Here is a 20,322-nt window from a genome sequence, read left to right as displayed (position 1 = left end):
CAATACCCAGGGATCTCGCGTATCCAATAGTATAATAATTGTAGTTAGAAGAATATAAAGTGAAAATATATAAATATATAAGTACGTAATAATACAGTATGCACTGATGATTTTGTACTGTTTTTGATTCTCGACTTGGAACTGAGAAGACCCAAAGAAAAATAGTCGAACCTTTGATCGAGTAACAGACCCTTCGGTACCAATGCAACGACAATCTTTAAAACTGACGTCATTGAACATGATCGTTGCATTCGTTCCAACAACTATAATCACCGTTAGTACCCAAAGGATTAGAAACAATTTCGAAGCAGGTTAAATCGACCTTTGGTACAGTTCTCTTGTTAAAATCTCGAAATAAACGATCGTCTGTGATCGTCCACAGTGACCACAGTTTCTTCTTTCTAATCTTTATTATCGAATTTGACAACCGTTCACATCGATACGCAACGATTCGAGGCTACGCGAGAAATCGACAACCGAACACGATTTTCTGACGGACGAAGAAACCGGTAGACGTTCGGCTAATTGCATCCAAAATCCAAAGATCGAACGACAGGTGTGTTTTCACGACTCGTGAATTTTAACATTAAATCCACCGACAGCGAACGTGTTACTACAAGGTTCATAAACGAACTTTTGTCGTTTCTTCCATTGTAAAAATATACTACGACACTTCAACTCCGAACAACTGTAAATATACGAACGAGTCGACAGATCTACACGAAACTTCGCACATGGTCATGAAACCTTAGTACCATTTTTCGAAAAATAAAACGACGAACCTGATATCTCGGTTTCTTATCGATCGTCGAAACTTATCGAGCAATCTCTTATTCGTATCGAACCACGCGCGTATCTTCGAAGTCGAATTTCGAGAGGAGAAATTAATCTACGATTTAATCGTCCATTCTGATAATCGTCCATGAATATTCGCGTCGTTAGTAATCGGTTAATTTTCAAAAGAATTTCGAAACAAGTGAAATCGACTTTCGGTAGTTCCAGTGTTACCCAGAACGTCGTTGACAGTGCTCCACCATCCACGAAGACGAACTCTCGTACGAGAACGTCAAGCGTAATTCGTCCCGGTGTTCTGGCAGGCCGGAGCGTGCACGTGTTCCCGTACGACTTCTCTGGTCCGTGCCCGGAGAGAATTTACGGCCGGGTTATACGAGCAACGCAGCTTTATATCTACCACCGATCCTCGCGCCCCTTTTATTACCAATTCCGCCGGAAGTTTGGCCGTCGTACGGGGCCCAGGTAGGTACGTGGATCGGCCCGTAATCGTGGACGAGTTCTCGGGCCTCTAAGTTCTCCTTTATTCCTCGTTTAACGTAGGAAAATTCAATGCACCGTGCGATGATCGTGTTTAACGCGGATGAACAAACGTTCGAGTTATTTACAAGGGGGAGGAGGATGGAGAGAAGGAAAAATGGAGAAAAAGAAGAAAAGATGTAAAAAAGAAAAAAGATGCAAAAAATGAAAAAGAAAAGAAAGGAAAGATGGGAAAAAAGAAAAAAAAAAAAGAAATGAAAGGAGACGGAGGATCCACCGGGGAAAGATGACGAGTCTTTTGAAACGTCAATCATCGATTAGGGAACGCGGAGCGCGTGAGCGGAGCGTTCGATCTCCGTAGCCGGTCCGGCTTGTTAAAATGGCCGGAGGGGTAGGGACCACCTGGGTTGCAACGTCTACTTATATACCGAGCGACGTTAGGGTCGCGTTTCGCCCTCGGAACGAGAGGGGCTGGAACGTGCACGTTCGGCCACCACGTGGCACGTTAACACGTGGCTGTTTATTGGAACGGGAAATCCTTACTTTCGATCGGGCAGCCAGCCGGCTGGTCGCCCGTTTCATTCGTTCGCGACACGCGTCGTTGATCGCTCGCGATAAACTCGTTTCTGTTTGACGCGGGCCGTCGATATCGGCGTCCGTTCGTGCGTTCGTCGATGGGATTTTTCGTCCCGCGTTTCGTGTTCGTTTTGTCGACGCGTCACGGTCAGCTCGGGACCGTTTTCGAGGCACGCGGGATACCGGCACGGGGGAGATTAAAGTAAACCCGCTCGGTATCGGGGTAAATTAAATTCGTGGCCGAACGGCGCTGTTTAATACCCGTTTATCGAATGGATTTATGTTACGGTAACCCCCCTCTATCCGTGGAGCAACGTTTAGTCCAACGTTGTGGAAATAAGAAACGGTACGAAGAATCGAGACGAGGGAAGTTCGAAGAGAGAAATCAAATTAAAGGCGATCGGTACTTTTGAGGGATTGTTTGAGAACGGATCGGTACGTTCCAACGATCCGACGTGTAATTAACATCGAGTTTGCGTTTTAATCGCAAATGCCGGAACCGAGAATCGGCAAGAAACGATGCGAGAGCGAAAGAAGGAACGCGAAGGAAATTTAAAGAGAAAACGAAACGATCGGTAATCGAATTTTTTTTTTAACGAATTATCGAGCACGGCCGGATAACTTTTGTACGATCTCTCGTGCAATTAACATCGTACGCGTTGGACAGTGTCGGGTTATTTTTAATCGTAATTAGCGAAATTTAAGATCGGATAAGAAACGATGCAAGAGTGGACGACGGTGGATCGATGCGAGAGATATTCAAAAGGAGGACAATGTTAAATGTAATCAGAGTTTTCAACGAGTTATTAATATCGGTTACGTACGTTCGAACGAACTCGCTCCTCTCGTGTAATTGAGATCGTTGTAGCGTGCACGACAGTCCCTCAAGGACAAAATAAATGCAAAGCAGGCACTATTGAATTATTTTGAAGAATAAATACCGCCGCCAATAATGGACGTTTAATCGTAATGCGAAGGTTTCCGTTGCCTTGGGAGAACCGACGCAACTTGCGTAATACTCTCTCGATCGCGCGCTTACGCTCCAACTATTGAAAACGAGCAACGTGAGAACGTTCCGTGCGTTTAACGGGCGCGTTGAATTACGCTCGTTCGGTTACGATACTTCGAATGAATTTCGCGGACGGTACCGATCGCGAAACGGTGAATTTCGAACAAAATGAGATTCATTCTCGCGTTATTAACCGCGCGTGAGCGAGCTTTGCGTACGCGTGCTGACGCGAACACGTGAACGCGATTAACGCGTTTGCCGCCAGGTCATCGGTGACCAACACAACGAGCCTTTTTCTCGGTTAGCCTTCGTCATCGATGCCTCACGCTACTAACCGTAACTGAGAGACATTTACAATGTGTAATCACTCGGAGTATGCGTATGACACACAATGGAACAAAGACTACGGGTATTAAATGCCCTGGTAATCGCGATACCGTTTCGTTCGATAATTGAATTCATTATCTGGCCCTCTGGACAACTAACAACGATAAGGCCAATACGCACGAAAATCCGACAAAAATCAATTCAATTCCGTGTATCGAATACATTGTTCATCTTAACCGAAACTATGCGTATGATACACGAACGGATGCTTCAAATGTTAAATATTTTGGTAATGACTATATTGTTTGATTTTGGAAGAGAATTCATTTTTTGGTCCTCTGGATAATTAACTGTGATAAGGTCAACACGTACGAGAATCTAACCAAAATCAATTCAATTCCGTGAATTGAATACATTAGTGATCTTAATTGAAACATTTACACCGTGTAAGCATTTCAACTATATGTATGATACACGATGAAACGAATGCTCCAAATATTAAATATTCTGGTAATGACTATATTTTTTGATTTTAGAAGAGAATTCATTTTCTGGTCCTCTGGATAACTAACAACGATAAGGTCAACATGAACGAAAATCTGACCAAGATCGATATAATCTCACGTAGATGAATTGATCTTCGAGCGTTCGATTTAAGCTCAGAGTTTTTAGCAAAAAGTTGAACTCACGTTTCCAAGCTTGGTATGCAACGAGAGGGCTGAGACGTACACGAGGATGCGCTCGCAGCTATTGCAATAGTTTCGATTGTGGAAAAACAATGTATTATAAGGATACGAGGAATCGAGAAAGACTCGAGGCACGTACTGAGGTTAAATAAACCGCTAACCTAAACCGAGACATTTGCAATACGTAGCACCTGGACTGCGTCTGTGACGCACGATGGAACAAAGAATGTTAAACACAGACACGTACAGTTTGGTAATACAATTTGTTATCCGATCTTCGGAAGAACCGACACGATCGGTGATAAAGTCGAACGAGAATCTGCCGAAGAATCGGTTCGAATTCGCAGCTCGTGGACGAATTAAATAAACTGTGTGCTCGGCGGGACGGGCAATTAAGGTTTAAATTTAGAAACTCGTGACGTACGTATACGTATAATGATCTATTAAAAGGATCGATGGAACCAGGGATTGGATCGATACGACGAATAAACGAAACAGCCTCTTAATTCGTACTTCAACGATCTCGTATTGTATTCTTCGAGTTATCCAAGTTTTTGTAGTTTGAAACGCTCGAAACTTCCGGTACGGGTCGGTCGACGTTTAAATTGTTTAAATTGTCGTTCGATCGCGTTGCGAATACTAAATTATTGACCATAGTTTTCGATCAAAGGGCGCTCGAAAACTCTATAGAGCTCGCTGAAACGCGTCAACGAAATGCGAAACGATTTTCGAAAATGTGGCGGGAAGCCACGAAGTAAACAGGACGTCTTCGTTCAACGATCGGATCCAGTGTAATGTATGCAGAATCGACGAAGTCCTCGAGGCTGTTCGTAGAACGCGACAAATTAAATTCTACGAACTTGTAAGATTAACGTAACGAGCTTCTGTAACGGTGCCTCGTAACCGCGATTAAATCTTCCCGTTGTCCTATCGTAGATACCACAAATCTTGACTATTTGTGTCGTATCTTCCACGGAGATAGCTGGCATTTAAACTGTCGCTCGTATTATGAAAACAAATTCTACGCGCGGTCTGATAAATGTTCCTCGTAAAAGTCCCGTCTTTGTTCCGAATCTTGAGAAACTTCCGCGATAATTTATTATCGTCGAACATCCGCGATCGGATGCCACGATTTATTCCCCGGCAACGTTCCCGAACTCGTGGAACGTTAGTTTAGACGATACGTCAAATTATCCAAACTCGCTGGAGAATACTTTGTACAATAAACGGAACACTCGAGTGGAAATACCCGAAGGATTTGGCGACGCGATTATTGTTACAGACACGGTTCAGGCTGCGTAAAAATACCACTCCACTGGTCATTTACGCGATACTCGGTGTTTGAACCGTAATAATTTACCGAATCGCCGTTCGAACGAATGGCGAAGATTAAATCGGAGTTGCGAAAGAACAGAAAAAAATGTTTAGATCGTAACACGTCGAGAATAAAAATATCCTTCGTAATTCACCGTGCTCCGAAACGATGCGACTAATTTTGGGTTACGAAAAGGAAAAAAAAAGAAAAAAAGAAAAAAGGTTTGGACGGTTGCAACACGTTGCGGACAAGAACTTCCTCCACGATCTATCGTGTGCTCCAAAACGATCCACGGAATAATTTGGGGTTACGAACAAAAAAGTCCAGACGGTCGCAACACGTTGCGAACGGAAGCATCCTCCGGGATCCACCATGTGCTTCGGAACGATCCACGGACTAAATTGGGATTAGAAAAAAAAATTTAGACGATTGCGAAACATCCTCTCGGGGTCATCGTGTGATCCAAAACGATTCACGAATCGATTCGAAGTTGCACAATGCGAAAAAAAGTTTAAACGATCGTTACGGGCATTTTCGAAGATCCATGGACCGATTTGGGGTTACGAGAAGAAAAGAAGGTTCGAACGATTGCGATGTGAATATATCTTCGAGCATCCATCGGGTGCGAAAACGATCAATGTATTTAATTAATTTCCGGTTACGAAAACAAAGTTTAGAGAACACGTTGCGAACGAAAGTATCTTTTGAGGTTCATCGCGTGCTCGAAAACGACTCACAGTGTGCTTCAAAAAACAACTTACAGCGTGCTTTAAAACGACTAATAGTATTCTTTGAAACGATCCACAGTATGCTTCGAAACGACTCAAAGAGTGCTTCGAAATAACTCCCAGCGTGCTTCGAAACGATCCATAGTGTACTTCAAAACGACTCAAAGTATACTTGAAAACGACTTACAGTGTACTTTGAAACGACTCAGAATGTGCTTCGAAACGACTCACAGCGTGCTTCGAAATGATTCATAGTGTACTTCAAAACGACTCAAAGTATACTTCAAAACGACTCACAGTGTGCTCCGAAACAACTCACAGTATGCTCCGAAACGACTCCCAGCGTGCTTCGAAACGATCGATAGTGTACTTCAAAACGACTAGAAGTATACTTCAAAACGACTCACAGTGTACTTTGAAACGACTCAGAGTGTGCTCCGAAACGACTCACAGCGTGCTTCGAAACGATTCATAATGTACTTCAAAACGACTCAAAGTATACTTCAAAACGACTCAAAGTATACTTCAAAACGACTCACAGTGTGCTCCGAAACGACTCACAGTACGCTCCGAAACGACTCCCAGCGTGCTTCGAAACGATCGATAATGTACTTCAAAACGACTAGAAGTATACTTCAAAACGACTCACAGTGTACTTTGAAACGACTCACAGTGTGCTTCGAAACGACTCACAGCGTGCTCCGAAACGATTCACAGCGTGCTTCGAAGCGACCCAGAGTGTGTTTCGAAACGATCATGGAAGCCCCGCGCGTCGACCGAAGATTGGACGTCCTCGTTCGAACCGCGCGCCATTTTCTCCCCCCTGTGCCCAGTTCCGCGAAAACACGCGATCCGCGATCCGGATTTCGAAACGACGGTCCATTCATCGGGACCTACCCGAGTGGTTCCCCGTCTATTTCTAGAAAAGAGGACCTTGAATGAAAATCTGTCAACCCACGTGGTGTGGTACGCGTGGCCAATGACCGCTTCGAAACAGGGGGGGGGGGCGGAGCGGAGCGGAGCGGAGCGGTCGTTCCAATCTCGATGACTCGCCGCAACCGTCGAGTCGTTCGGCCAAAAAACGAGAAACCGGGCCGAAGGAACGAGAGACGCTCACCCGTCATCTTCTCTACACCGATTTCTGCATCGCGAGCCCGATGTAAAACGCGGCACGGGACGCGAGTGAAACGCGTCCAGTCAGCCTCGCGCAACACGGAGATAGGAGAGGAGAGCGTAGTGGGGGTGAAGAGAGACACGGAGAGACAGACGCCGGAGATCGTATCCGTGCGTCTTCCGTTATGCCGTGCTTGAATTTATTACGGGGGGACATAAATAATCCTTCCCCAGACGAGAGATAACCATCTAAATTTGATCGTTGTTTACGACTGTAAACGCCAGACGGATACACGATCGTTACACGATTCGATCCCCCTACCTTCCCGGTCACCGCTTCGCCCCTCCCCCGAATGATCGTTGTCGTCGCAGTCGCCGAAGGATACGTTTCCCCGCGAGTTCTCGTTCGTTTTACCGCGCGAGATCGTTAAACGCGCGACCGATCGGGACGGAATCGAGGGACGGATGCCGGTTCTCCGTGCGACGAGAATCTCGCTCGCGGGACGAGCCGCGCACACCGGGCCGCATAGGACACGACGCCTGACCTGAATTCCACGACCAACGATAGACGAACGATTGCGTAACACGCGTGGTTGGTGAGTGAACTCTCCGTTTCGCGAGCCGCGTTGGTCCTTGGGCGAGGGGAGGGCCGGGACACCGCCACCGCCACCGCCACCGCCACCGCGGAAAGGTTCGAGCAGATAGCCGCCAAGGACGAGCTTATATAATTTTCGCGGTTGAAACGGGAACACCGGCGCCCGTTTGAACGCTACTTCGCGAGCCCGCGATAACGTTTCGAACGCCCACACCACCGTGAACGCGACTCGATTGAACGAAAATCAACGCCCGCGATCGACCGCGATTGCCGGCCGCTACGCTTCGCGTTCGATCGTTGTACAACGATGCGAGAACGAACACGGTATTACACCTACGGTGTCCCGTGTATCGGAGATCACCCGTTGAGCCGCGGCTCTGACCGACGAAAGCGCGCGAACACGGATCAACGACGTCGGTGGCCAGCAAAACCACGGAAACTCGAGTGGAGAAAGAACGCTATTCGATCGATTTTCAGAGTCGATCGCGACGACACGGTAATTTCGTGGACCGCGGTGAGAAATATCGAAAGAAAAGCCATCGACACGTTTACGCGCGTATAGCCACCGGTGTGGGTTTATCGCGCGTCTACCATCTCTCTAGGTTGCCTTGAGGATCCAAGGCCTCCGGTTCGAATGATACAAAACACGCTCGTTTCGCTCCGTCGTCGTTCGCGTTCGGTCGCGAGAACGTTTCGCGAGAACGTTCGAGCCAAAAGCGGGAGTCCGCCGCTCCGACTGGCGGACGCAATAGCACAACCACGGAGCGAGTGAGACGGGCAGAGAGAGAAAGAGAGAGAGACCGACGGGGAGAGAAAGACAGCGAAAGAGAGAGCGAACGAGAGAGAAAGAGACAGAGACCGAGAGAGCGAGAGAGACACAGAGAGAGAGAGGAACGCGCAGTTTCCAAAGAGCGGGAAACGCGAAACGAAAGGTAGACTCACTCTGTTATTTGCTCGCGGCGTGGTACGGCCAGCCTGTCCAATGTTTCGCTCCGATATCCTCCGTGAAACTCTTGGCCACTCCAACTCGCGGCACCACACCACCAACCACGATATATCGTAGGGACTTCTCGTCGTGTAGAACCGAGTCCCGTGTACGAGTAATATCACTGCGCGCGGATCTCACACGGATCGACCGTCCACCAGAAACACCGAAGTGTACTACTCGCGCGTAATCTCGTGTGCCACCTTCACCGACCGAATATCCTCGCCTCTGAACACTGTGAACACCGCGCGAGCGAGAGACAGAACGAGAGAGACAGCGAGAGACAGGGAGAGAGAGAGAGAGTGAAAGAACGAGCGAGCGAGCGAGACCGAGACCGAGAGAGCGAGAAAAAGTGAGAGAGCCTCGTGCGATCCCCCAACCGGAGCTCGCCGTGCACTGCTCGTCGCTCGCTCTACCGCCAATAAGATCGATCGAGACCGCTACTCGCGAGAGATCACACTAGTCGCGCAGCGATCCGCCGAAAAACTCCCGTGGGACGCTTCTCCGCCCTCTTGCAGCCCTCCTCGCTTGTCCTCCCTCCCTGCTGGCCTTTCCTCCTTCCCGCGGTCCTCCCTCCCACCCTCCCGCTCTCCCTCCCGCGCCCCACCTCCTCCACCGTCTCCCTCTTCCCGCTATCCCACTCTCCGCGGCACGATGCTTCTGTGTGTACCCGCGCACGCATACGATCTCCCGCGAGTGCGCGCACACGGCCGTCCGACGTGTCGGAACGTGTTCGTACGCTCCCCTCTCCTCCCACCGGTAGCCACCTCTTCGTCTTTCCCGGTGCGGTTCCCTACATCCACTCGTCTCTACTCCCCCTTACTCTCTCTGGCCAGTGTTCGCGTCTTCGTCGGTCTCGCGTCGAGCTGCGCTATCGCGAATTCCGGCGGCCGGCGACACGGGCATCGTGAACTCGACACTGGTCCCGTGGTGTCATAACACCCGTAACAGCCTGTCGCGGGCCATTAAAAGCGCCCGGTGGCGTTATCGCGTCCGTCAGCCGGCGTGGGTTCGCAAAACCGCCACACCCTGGAACGACACGGCGGTGGGTGAAGCAGCGTTGGGGGGAAGGTTGGGGGTCGTCGATGACGAAAGTGATCGGTCGCGAGGATTTTGAAGGCCAGAGCGCGGAGCCGGCGCGCGCGCGCTCGCTCGCTCGCTCGCTCGTTCGCTCGCTCGCGGGTCACTGACTCCGAACGACGCTGGACCAGGACTGGCCGTAACGCCGTTTTCGCGAACCCCGCACGGCGGTGTTGCTACCGCTACGCGGCGGCTAGTAATACCCCGTCCGAGTCACGGGGACGAATCATCGACCATCTTACCAACGGTTTCTATTTTCATCGATCCGTACGTCCGTCCGCGTCCTGTTCCCCCGGGCAATGTTGTTTCTCGTAGATAGCGGCGGCGGTTAATGGCCAGCGAGAGAACGAGTCGTTCCGAGAGCGCGGTTCATTCGCCCGTATCGTTCGCTCCGTGGTCGAGCCAGCAGCGCGTCAAGTGCGCGCCACCGCGTTGTTTCTTCGCCGCGAGCTCGTCGCGCGTCCCTCGGAAACGTTCGTGCCTTTTCGCGTCGAACCGTTCGCCCTCCAACCCGTCCCGCTTTCACCCTCGCGCGGCACTCCCCCCACCCGTTGTTCCTCTTTCGCCGCGCGCCACTGTCTCCGTCAGTCACCGATTCATTCCTCCGCTTTTCCTCCTGTTTCGATCTCTCGCGCTGTCTCGCTTTCTGTATTTCCATTTCTCCCACTCCTCCTCCGTCACCCTCCCCCTCCTCGTCGTCCCTTTTTATCCTTCCCCCTCCCCCTCCCCTTACTCCCCCCGTTTCCCCTTCCAGCCTCCCACGCGTTTCGCCGCTTCTCTCTGTCCCTCCCACTCTTCTGGCTTTCTCCCTTCTACGAAGCGTACGGCTACCCCCCTGGAGTCCCGCGACTCTCCTCGCTGCGCGACCCCCACCGAGGGTACCAACGTGGAGGAGCTCTAGCGATGGAAACGATGTCCTCGCGAACTGTATCGATACCACCCGTTGGAAAATATTCGCTGGTCTCGGGAGAGATAGCGCGAGTCAGCTGATACGGGCGTGCAGGGCCGCGTTAAATCTTTCTTGAGCGTAGGGAGGGTCACGATGGAACCTCGATCGTCGCGCGACGCGCCTCTTTCGTTGCACGCGTCGACGAGCTGAACATCGGAGACCGAAGAAACCAGCGGCGATCGTGAGCGACGGAGAGCGTCCCGAGGAATTTTCAGTCCAATTTAACCGCGATAATAGAGGTTCTCGTGAATTCGAGCGTTCAGCGAATGCGAGCGCCTCCGATCGGGTTCTCCCTCCGGAAATAATAACAATGGCGGGAAACCGGGGTAGCAATCTCTGGTCCGCCAGGAGCCCTATTTCAAAAGTGAGGCGAACGATATTTATAAATAAATAAACGTCGACCCGATACTCGAATAAACGCTTTCGTAACTGCGCTAGCACGTGGATAAACCCTGTCCGCGTCTTCCGTTGGAAACGGTTCGCGTTCACCTCCCGTTGTTGCATCCGTAACCGGTTAATACATACTTCGCGTTTAACGACAGAACGATCGTCCTTATCCGTGGACTTGGACTTGTCGAGATCGTCGATATCGTCGCGACTACGTGTTTGTTGACAACCACTGTACCGTTTTCTAGATCCGCTCGACAGATATCCCGACTATCGAGATCAGGGAGGAGTAGTAGTCCGTTCCGACGATGTGGGTAGCTCAATTGGTCGAGTCTTTGTGGAATTGACGGCCTGCATCCTCACGGTCGTTGGTGTACGAGATTTCCGGGTGCGTGGAATGTCCCGCGAGTGTCTCGAAGTCTTGCCACGTTGCTGGTATCTTTATCGAAAGTCTACGCGAGCGATTGGTAGCCGGTGATGATGCTGGTAGAAAAAACGCGTCGGGACGATCGTTGCATCCGGAAGTCTCGGGGAACGTTAACCGCTGAGAACCCAGGGAACGCGAAAGCATCGAACACCCGAATTATAGCGCGTCTCGTGCATCTCTGGTTATCTTAAGTATGGTTACCGGCTCCCTCGATTATTAGGATTAGGAAGAAACGCGGACCGGTGATCCGGGTGGCTCGATTGGTCGGGGCAGTCATCCGGTAAACGAAATATTGGGAATAGAGTGGCCGTTTGGTGAATCCTATAATTGAATCGACTGTACCGTTCGACTATCGTTTCTCAGTTCGCAATCGTGTACGGGCGATCCGTTAACCGTAATGTGTTCCGAGCGATCGTCGTTTAATTAATCCTGTGTACGTAATACTTGTAGCTAGATTTCCACAGAACCGTTTATTCGTCGAGAATCTTATACAGGTTCGATTCCCATCGATCTCGAACTTTTTACGAACGACCATCGAATCAATCCTCCGGCTGTTACGTTACCGTTCCACCCCCGCTCGGCGACGTTGGTTTTCGTTTCTTCCGATACACCAACGTTTCCCTGGTGTAGTCAGGTAGACATCCCTCCCCCTGACCCCGGGCATCCCCACTCGATCGTTGGTCGTGTAGCCACCTCCAGTTTGGATGACGCGTTCGAAACTCTCTCACTCTCTCTCTCTCTCTGTTTCTCTCTCTTTCTCTCTCCTCTGTCTTCGCGTCGCGGTCCCGCATGCGTCCGTCTCTGTTTATCGACATTGTCGTCGCAGCTACCGTAGCCACCGCCAACGACGACGACGACCACCACCACCACCACCACCGCCACTACCGCCACCGCCAGGTAGCCATAGCGATGCTAGTAGGCCGCGACAAAAGGTCCACCTTCGGTTTCGATTTTTCCCTTTTTTTTTTTTTGTTGTTCTTCTTTTTCTTCCCCAGGCCGGTCTCGATCGAATGGAGTTCGATTGCTCACTGTTGCGCACGCGAGGGGGTTGCAACCCGCTCGAGCGACAAGGACGACGACGACAACGACGACAACGACGACGACGACGACGACGACGACGATGACGATGGAACGATAACAATACGCTCGTGAATGGGAACGCGTTTAGATTCGAACGCGACCGGTCTTCTCCAATTTGGATCCACCGCGTCTTGGATCTCTCGTGTTCGTTCGTTCGTTTCTCGAGTCATCGTTCCACGTTCAATCTCGCTCGTATAATCTCTCGTGGATTTTCCGTTGGTGTGTGTACCGTTCCGTTCGATTTCTGTGAGAACGTCGCGAAACTGTACGGAGACGACTGCTTTGGGTAGGTCTCGGAGACAGAGCGATTTCAAGAACCGGTTCCGATAAAGATGATGCCGATTCGGTGTCGTTCACCTGTTAAGAACGACACTTCTTCGAGAGATACGTTACACAACGAGGTTATCTGCGCGAAACACGACTACAATAATTCTCGTGGAGCTCGATCGGCGCGTACCACGGGGGCGCGGGAGGTGTTCGCTCCGGTTTATCTTATCGATTCGAAATACACCTTCGGCCGAGAAAATCTACGAGTCGCGCGCGACCACGGGTTGGTTCCGTTTTCTCGAAAAATCGTTCGACCTGAATCGAGCCTCGTACGGATCGTCGTCTCTTTTGCCAGCCCGGTGTTAACCGGTCGAACAACCCCGCGCGTGGACGAATAAAACACGTCCGAGCAAAAGAACCGCACGTTGGGGGTACTCTGTAATCGCGACATCGATATTTTAATTGTTCCGGCTCATCAAGGCGACTCGATTGCATCAGCGATCGTGTCCATAACGGTCAATTAGGTGTGTAACTCGCCTCTCGTTCCCTTTCCACGGCTCACCGATTCACGTTGCAATCTCTTAGACGCTCCGTTTAACTCGCGGAACTTTTCCGCCGGGTTTTTCGTCGCGCGCGAGGAACGGATGGGTTCTGATTCTTTTTCTTTTTTTTTTTTCTTTCTCTCTCTGTTCCCCCGTTCGACGATTGGCTCTCGTTTCCCTCGATCGCGTCCACGGAATCGTGGAACGAGGAACAGCGGTCGGAGGTCGAGTCGGGATAGTCCAACGGCGGGCAAAATGGCTCCTGGAGGGTTCTCCGTTTATTAACGTCGCTGCAACTTGTTGCTGAGCGCGTTACCCGCGCTGAATAACGCCCTTCTGACCTCTCCGGAAGCTACCCTGTCCACGGGGGCAGCTCCTTTCAAGGAAGCCAAGTTCCCGAGACCGCGGCCCGAGCTTCCGCGTTTGCCAAATCGCTTCTGCCACTCGAGGTAATCGCGGTTGCCCTTCGAGATTCCCTCCGTCCCGGGCTCTTTACCCTCGGTCGCTTAACACGCCTCTCACAATATCCAGGATATCGTCGGAGAATTCACGGGGAGTGGGTGGGGCCTCGTGGCCAACCAGAAATTGCTACCCCGGTTTCGTGTCGATGTTATTATTTCCGGAGGGAAAATGGATCGCGCGCTTTTCCCCGTGTCGTGCATCTACCATACCGTGAGAAAACCGACGCAACTGGAAAACTCGAGCATCACTGTCACCGTGGTTATTTTCGGTGGAGAGATGTTTTGCAAATTTTCTTTCGTTTTTGACAGTAGAGTTTACAAATTTTGGGCATCTACTTCGTTGCGAGAAAAGCGACGCAACTGGGAAAGAGCACTACTGTCACTTGGTTATTTTTGGTGGAGAGATGTTTTGCAAATTTTCTTTCGTTTTTGAGAGTAGAGTTTACAAAATTTGTGCATCTACTTCGCTGTGAGAAAAGCGACGCAACTGGGAAAGAGCACTACTGTCACTTGGTTATTTTTGGTGGAGAGATGTTTTGGAAATTTTCTTTGGTTTTTGAGAGTAGAGTTTATAAATTTGATGCATTTATCCTGTTGTGAGGTAACCGACGCAACTGGAAAATTGGAGAATCACTGTGCGCGTGGTTATTGTCGGTGGAGAGGTATTTTGGAAATTTTCTTCGGTTTTTAAGGGTCGAATATACAAATTCTGTCAATTCATTCCGTTGTGAGAACAACGACGCAACTAAAAAAACTCGAGCACTACTGTCGCGTGGTTATTTTCGGTAGAAGGCTCTCTCGGAAAGTTCCTTTGGTTTCTAGGAGATGAGTTTACAAATTTAATTCTCCATCGAAAGTTTCGAGACTTGGAAAAGAAAAGAGGAATCTCACAGGAGGGGAATGTTACAATTTACAGTAACGAGTTACTCCAAAAGGTATAAGTTACTCGTAAATATTCGATCGCTTGCGATACTAGGGTATCGGAATTGTTTTATTTGGCTAGAAATCTGTTGCATTTGTATTTCGATATTTAATATTAGCGACTCGGGAGCGATACAGATTTCTTTCCTCGTTTTAATCGCTCGATTCTGTCGAGTCACAGTCGATATCAAACGCAAACGGTTGAAAATGAATTTGAAATTATTCTGCTTAAAATTGTTCGCACTTCTTACCAACCCTTCCAATTCGAAATTACTTCTTTCGAGAGAAATATTTTTCCTACATCTGCCTTCTAATTTACACGCGTAATTTTCTTATTAAATACACACGGAAAGTCAACAAACGTAACGATATCATTGGTCTTTTTCTCTAATACGTTCGCGTGTTTTGGCAAGGGTCGTTGTTAAAATAACGAAGCATTCGCTTACGTCGCCCCGGTTTGAAATAATAATTAGAAACCGTCGAAAAAACGGCTGTAATTTGTAAATAAACTCCGACAGAGGAAACGTTTATACTCGCGCCCTTAATCCGCACACTTTACGAAACAACCACTACGAACCAAGATTTTCCACGGTACTTATTTTTCGCATAATTGTTTCACCTCTCGTCTAAAAGTCGAGGATTAATTTCTTAGACCCTTAACGAAAAGCTGCGTCATCCTGAAGCGAACTGCTGATAAATCGTTGGCAATTCAACGACGGAATCACGCGTTCAGGTAGACGTGTTTTTATACAATGTTACCTGTCGCTCGGACCAAGCGAGATTTATGTAATAATCTAAACGTAACGTGCCACGTTACTTGTTATATCGTAAGGCAAATATTTATTCGTGCAGCCTACTGATAACAGGAGCAGAAATCGTAGCGTCATGTGCCGTGGATCGCATCGATCATCGTTCCCTGTTGCCTCGAGGGGAATATTTGCGTTTCTCGATGAAATTAATTACTTGAAAATTTATCGTAAAAAATTACGACAAATTTTCCCGGTGTAATACATTTTGCTCGATTAACACTGTAACTGTACGTAGCTCCGATTCTCGTTGTTACACGTAGGGTGAACGCGTGTAATATGGAGCATCGCATGATCTCGACAGGTGAATAATAAATTCCACGTGCAATAGCGCGAATTACTTACTAATAAACAGACTGCAGCTATATCGATTTTCGTGCTCGGCTCGAAAATTCACCGTTGAAAATATTTTCGTGCTCTTTTGCTCGATTTATCGTTAAACGTGTTTGGGTTTGATCGCTCGAAAGTAGTATATCGTCAAATTTATTTTCTTCTTGATATAACTATTATGCAGAATGTGAAACACGCATTCTATAATCGTATAATATTTTATTATATTTTTACTACTGCAAGCACACTATATTATTACACCGTAATGTACTATATACTTTTGTTATTATTATTATTATCGTTATTGTTTATGGAAAATGGAACTGTAGCAAGAAAAGTTAAAAGAAAATCTTGGGACGAGCAACGTACGATATACGTGATTCCGTTTAAAGAAAATGAAAGATATTTCTTTAATTGTCCTTTTTATTCCAATAAATATTTATATTTGACAAGTCTTCTTTACAAATTCCTTAGGTGCGATATAATTTTCTCGCGATAATTTCCAAATATTTAATCGCTCGCATATCCAACCGTTCGCGTAGAAATATTCGTCAATAATTGTCGCGTTGGTTTCGTCGAAAAAAACAAAGAAAAAAGAAAAAAACAAATATCTCTACGTTCGGCAAGCTTTTAAAATCGAGCGTTGCACATTACGCGCCGTTACCCTACATCCAGTGAAAGAAGTCTCGGAAGTAAAAGAGGAGGTCGTTGTAGAATTTTACTTCGTCCTGGATCGAAGTTAATTTCACCACAGACCGCGTTTAAAGCGACTTCCTTGTAATTGGAAACGGAAACTCTACGGATAGTCGAACGTCATCTTGGTAATTTTAATCGAAATTCTAATTCATCGTTTATCCACGTCCCTTGGAACCTTCCGCGACGCGTTCGATGATTCACGAACGTTGAAAGTCAAAAGACGAACTCGAATACGGCCGTGCAAACTGACCCGCGAACAGCCTCGATAAATATTGCCCGATAGAAGTAATACGTTCGCGTTACGCTGGAAATCGGAGACTTTTCAGGCCACATGAATAACGACAATCTTTATCTCGGCTTGTGCAGTGGAAAATAAGGGGGCAATGGTATTATCTTATCCACGAGTCTAGATAAGACAAGGCAAAGGCTCAGACGAGACCCAGAGCGGAAATCGTGCCCCAATTCCTTCTTCTATGCTTCTTAATTGAATGAATTATGTATAAATATAACCAACAATGCGTTCGAGTTTGGTAAGATGGTTTCCATCGTGACAAAAGCGATCACGAACGAAGATCAACGTACACAGCCACGTCCACCGAGATGCAACCAAGATACGAATGCTAATAAGACTTCAAACGAAAAACATTGTACCGTACAAAAGCTACCTAGCCGAGAATAGCATCCATCTATTAAAACTGTTTACGTTCATGTAATAATGCGCCCGGGTTATTCTCTCAACGACTCTTTTCAACCCCACAATGGACGAACAATGGAGAACAATTTTCGGTGACGATCGAAGACGCGTAACGCGAGCACGGAATTCACGACCTCGTACCATGTTAATTAAAATCTCGTTAATCGCGCAAGCTCTGTACGCGAGCTGGTTCCCATCGAAGGGTAAAATCGTTCCTGGAGACGAAATCGAGAACAGGGTAGGTAAAAAAAGAAAAAAAAAGAAAAAGTAAAAAAAGAAAACGACTGGTTGGTAGACGGTGCAGGAAGTTCCAGAGGGTGAAAAGTTCCCGGGAAATGGTCCATAAATAATGTCACTGTTCGTTCTAACTCGATTATTTTACACGGTCTCCGGACTTCATTACCCTAATAACGAAAATAATAGGCAACGATTAATTACGGTTCTATTACTTTGCTCGCGTAATAGTTAATGGACCTTCTTGGGAAAGAAAGGTTTAAACGGCGCTGCAAACAACGTAATGGAACGTCTCGATAATGCACACGTGGCGGGAGAGAATAATTGTCACGATCGGAGATGAGTCGAAATTTAATTTTCAGATTCGAGTGTCGCGAATCTGAAATTTTTCCATCCGTATTCATTTTGTCGGGAATTGAAATTTTAACGATTTTGAGACTGGTAGGAATTGAATTCTTTGTGTCTCATTTGTTTAACGATCCATCTTTGATAAGTAAACGTACGAATTGGGCGTGGTATACGATTAAAGATTCCATAGTTGCAACCATTTTTACACTCGTAAGTGTTACGATGTAAACGTCTTATTTCGCGAAATTTCGTTCTTTGATAGTGTTCGCGACGAAGGTTTAAATTGCATTGCAATTTAACTTCTTCAAATGGCCTAGATTCTAAACGCGAATGACGATACTCGATAAAATTTTTATCCAAGAAGTGTGCTGTTGGACTAAGATAATCATCGGACGATGTCGAAGTCCACATACGTATGTACGTATCAGTCGTGATTCCCATAAAATGATTTTCCAAGTGGTTTTTCAACTTTTCCTTTTATCTCTTGGTATACGTTAGAAAGTATTTCATTTGCCAAGTATTTTCTAGTCAACATTACACATCCGGGATAAAAACTATCGATTGTCGAAATACTTTGTCGTCCATCACAGAAAGATAGTTGTTGCACGAATATTTAGGAAATAATAAAAACAGTATATATATATTGGGTTGTTCGGAAAGTAATTTTGTTTTCCAAAATGTAGAATATATAATTTAATAAAATGTTTATACACTCTAAACAAATTCGTGCTTCATTTTCACCCAAAAAAAAAAAAAAAAAAACGAAATGACTTTCCGAACAATTCAATATTATCATTTACCCAATATTTCGAGAGTTTCCAATCACAAAAATAAGAAAAAGTTCTCAGTGTTGGAAACTTTAGAAGGGTTTCGTGGTCTCGTTCCTGGTTTTGCATCGTCGAGAATAAACGAAAGATCGAAAAGATATATTTTCGAATAAATACGATCGATTTAAAAAAAAGAAAATTATCATCGTTTATCCGGAACGAGACGATCAATTTTAATTCTAGAATCGTAGCAATCGCTAAGAAGCCAACAGTCGCGAGATTCAGAGGATGAACGAACAGGAACGGACCAGTTGGCAGCATGCCCGGAAAGAACTGGATCATTAGTGCGAAACTGAAGAATAGTACGGGCTAAATCGCCCAGATGCATAAGTATGCCAACTGAGAGGACTTTCTAAACTATATACGTACGGAGAAGCAGAATCCGGCGCCGTGTACACGAAGCGTTGAAAGGAATCGGGGACACGTGTTTCAGGGTCGATTTTCGATGAATCCACGGAAATATCTCCATAGATGAACGCGATTCTGATCCTTGTTAATCAACCCCAATCGTCTACCTCGAAACGGAAGATCGTACGATATGCACCGATCGTTGAAGACATCCTTCGACACGTGTTTCACGATCGATTTTCGACGAATCCACGGAAACTTCACCAACGATCCGTTTTCTCGTTAACCTCGATCAGACCTAACCCTTAACCCCGAAGACCGTATTGAAACTCATCGATTGATAAAAACACCCATCCTCTTCGTCCAAGAAAACTCAAAAATTTCCTCTCGATGTCAAAATACAAAAATCCCTCAATTTCACTATTATTCGCGCAACCCTCTTCTCGACCATCGCTTCGCTACTTTATTTTCTAACCTAACCTAATCTTTTCCTCCAAGAATTAATCAAAATCCATCGATTGATAAAAACACCCTTCCTCTTCGTCCAAGAAAACTCAAAAATTTCCTCTCGATGTCAAAATACAAAAATCCCTCAATTTCACTATTATTCGCGCAACCCTTTTCTCGACCATCGCTTCGCTACTTTATTTTCTAACCTAACCTAATCTTTTCCTCCAAAAATTAATCAAAATCCATCGATTGATAAAAACACCCTTCCTCTTCGTCCAAGAAAACTCAAAAATTTCCTCTCACTATCAAAAAACAAAAATCCCTCAATTTCGTCATTGTTTACGCAACCCCCTATTCGATCATCGCTTTGCCATTCCATTTCCTAACCTAACCTAATCTTTACTCCCAAAAATTAATCAAAGCCCATCGATCGCTAAAAACAGTCTTCCTCTTCGTCCAAGAAAACTCAAAAATTTCCTCTCGCTGTCAAAATACAAAAATCCCTCAATTTCACTATTATTCGCGCAACCCTCTTCTCGACCATCGCTTCGCTACTCTATTTTCTAACCTAACCTAATCTTTATCTCCAAAAATTAATCAAAACCCATCGATCACTAAAAACCTCTTCGTTCTTGAAAACTCAAAAATCTCCTCTCACTATCAAAAAACAAAAATCCCAATTCCGCTATTGTTCCCGCAACCCCTTTCTCGAGCATGGTCGTTCTCTCGGTTCCGTTCCACCGTTTCGTCGTCGTCGGTTTGATTTCTTTGTGCGCGTCGACAACGCGCCCAGGAAGCTGGCCGCGTGACGGACGATCCGCTCCGGTTTCCGCGTTCGATTCCGCCCGGGTCAACGCCGGACGGCCGCA

The 20,322-nt window shown here is 46.9% G+C and overlaps 1 protein-coding gene across 6 annotated transcripts in view; it reads right to left on the bottom strand.

Annotated features, from left to right (window-relative positions):
• Positions 1 to 20,322, bottom strand: part of Tet (tet methylcytosine dioxygenase-like) — a 278,954-nt gene that overhangs the window by 57,351 nt on the left and 201,281 nt on the right. Inside the window, exon 1 of one of the 6 annotated variants that reach the window (XM_076307868.1) lies at positions 8,564 to 8,983. The exons of the other annotated variants lie outside the window; for them this stretch is intronic. The gene's annotated coding sequence lies outside the window, so the exon portion shown is untranslated. Of the gene's footprint in view, positions 1 to 8,563; positions 8,984 to 20,322 lie in introns of those variants that run through there. 6 annotated transcript variants of the gene reach the window in all.

The sequence above is a fragment of the Ptiloglossa arizonensis genome, chromosome 3 (assembly GCF_051014685.1).
Source record: "Ptiloglossa arizonensis isolate GNS036 chromosome 3, iyPtiAriz1_principal, whole genome shotgun sequence".
In the NCBI taxonomy this organism is placed as follows: domain Eukaryota; kingdom Metazoa; phylum Arthropoda; class Insecta; order Hymenoptera; family Colletidae; genus Ptiloglossa; species Ptiloglossa arizonensis.
The sequence above is the reverse complement of the archived record's forward strand: the minus strand, read 5'-3'. Positions and strand labels throughout refer to the sequence as shown.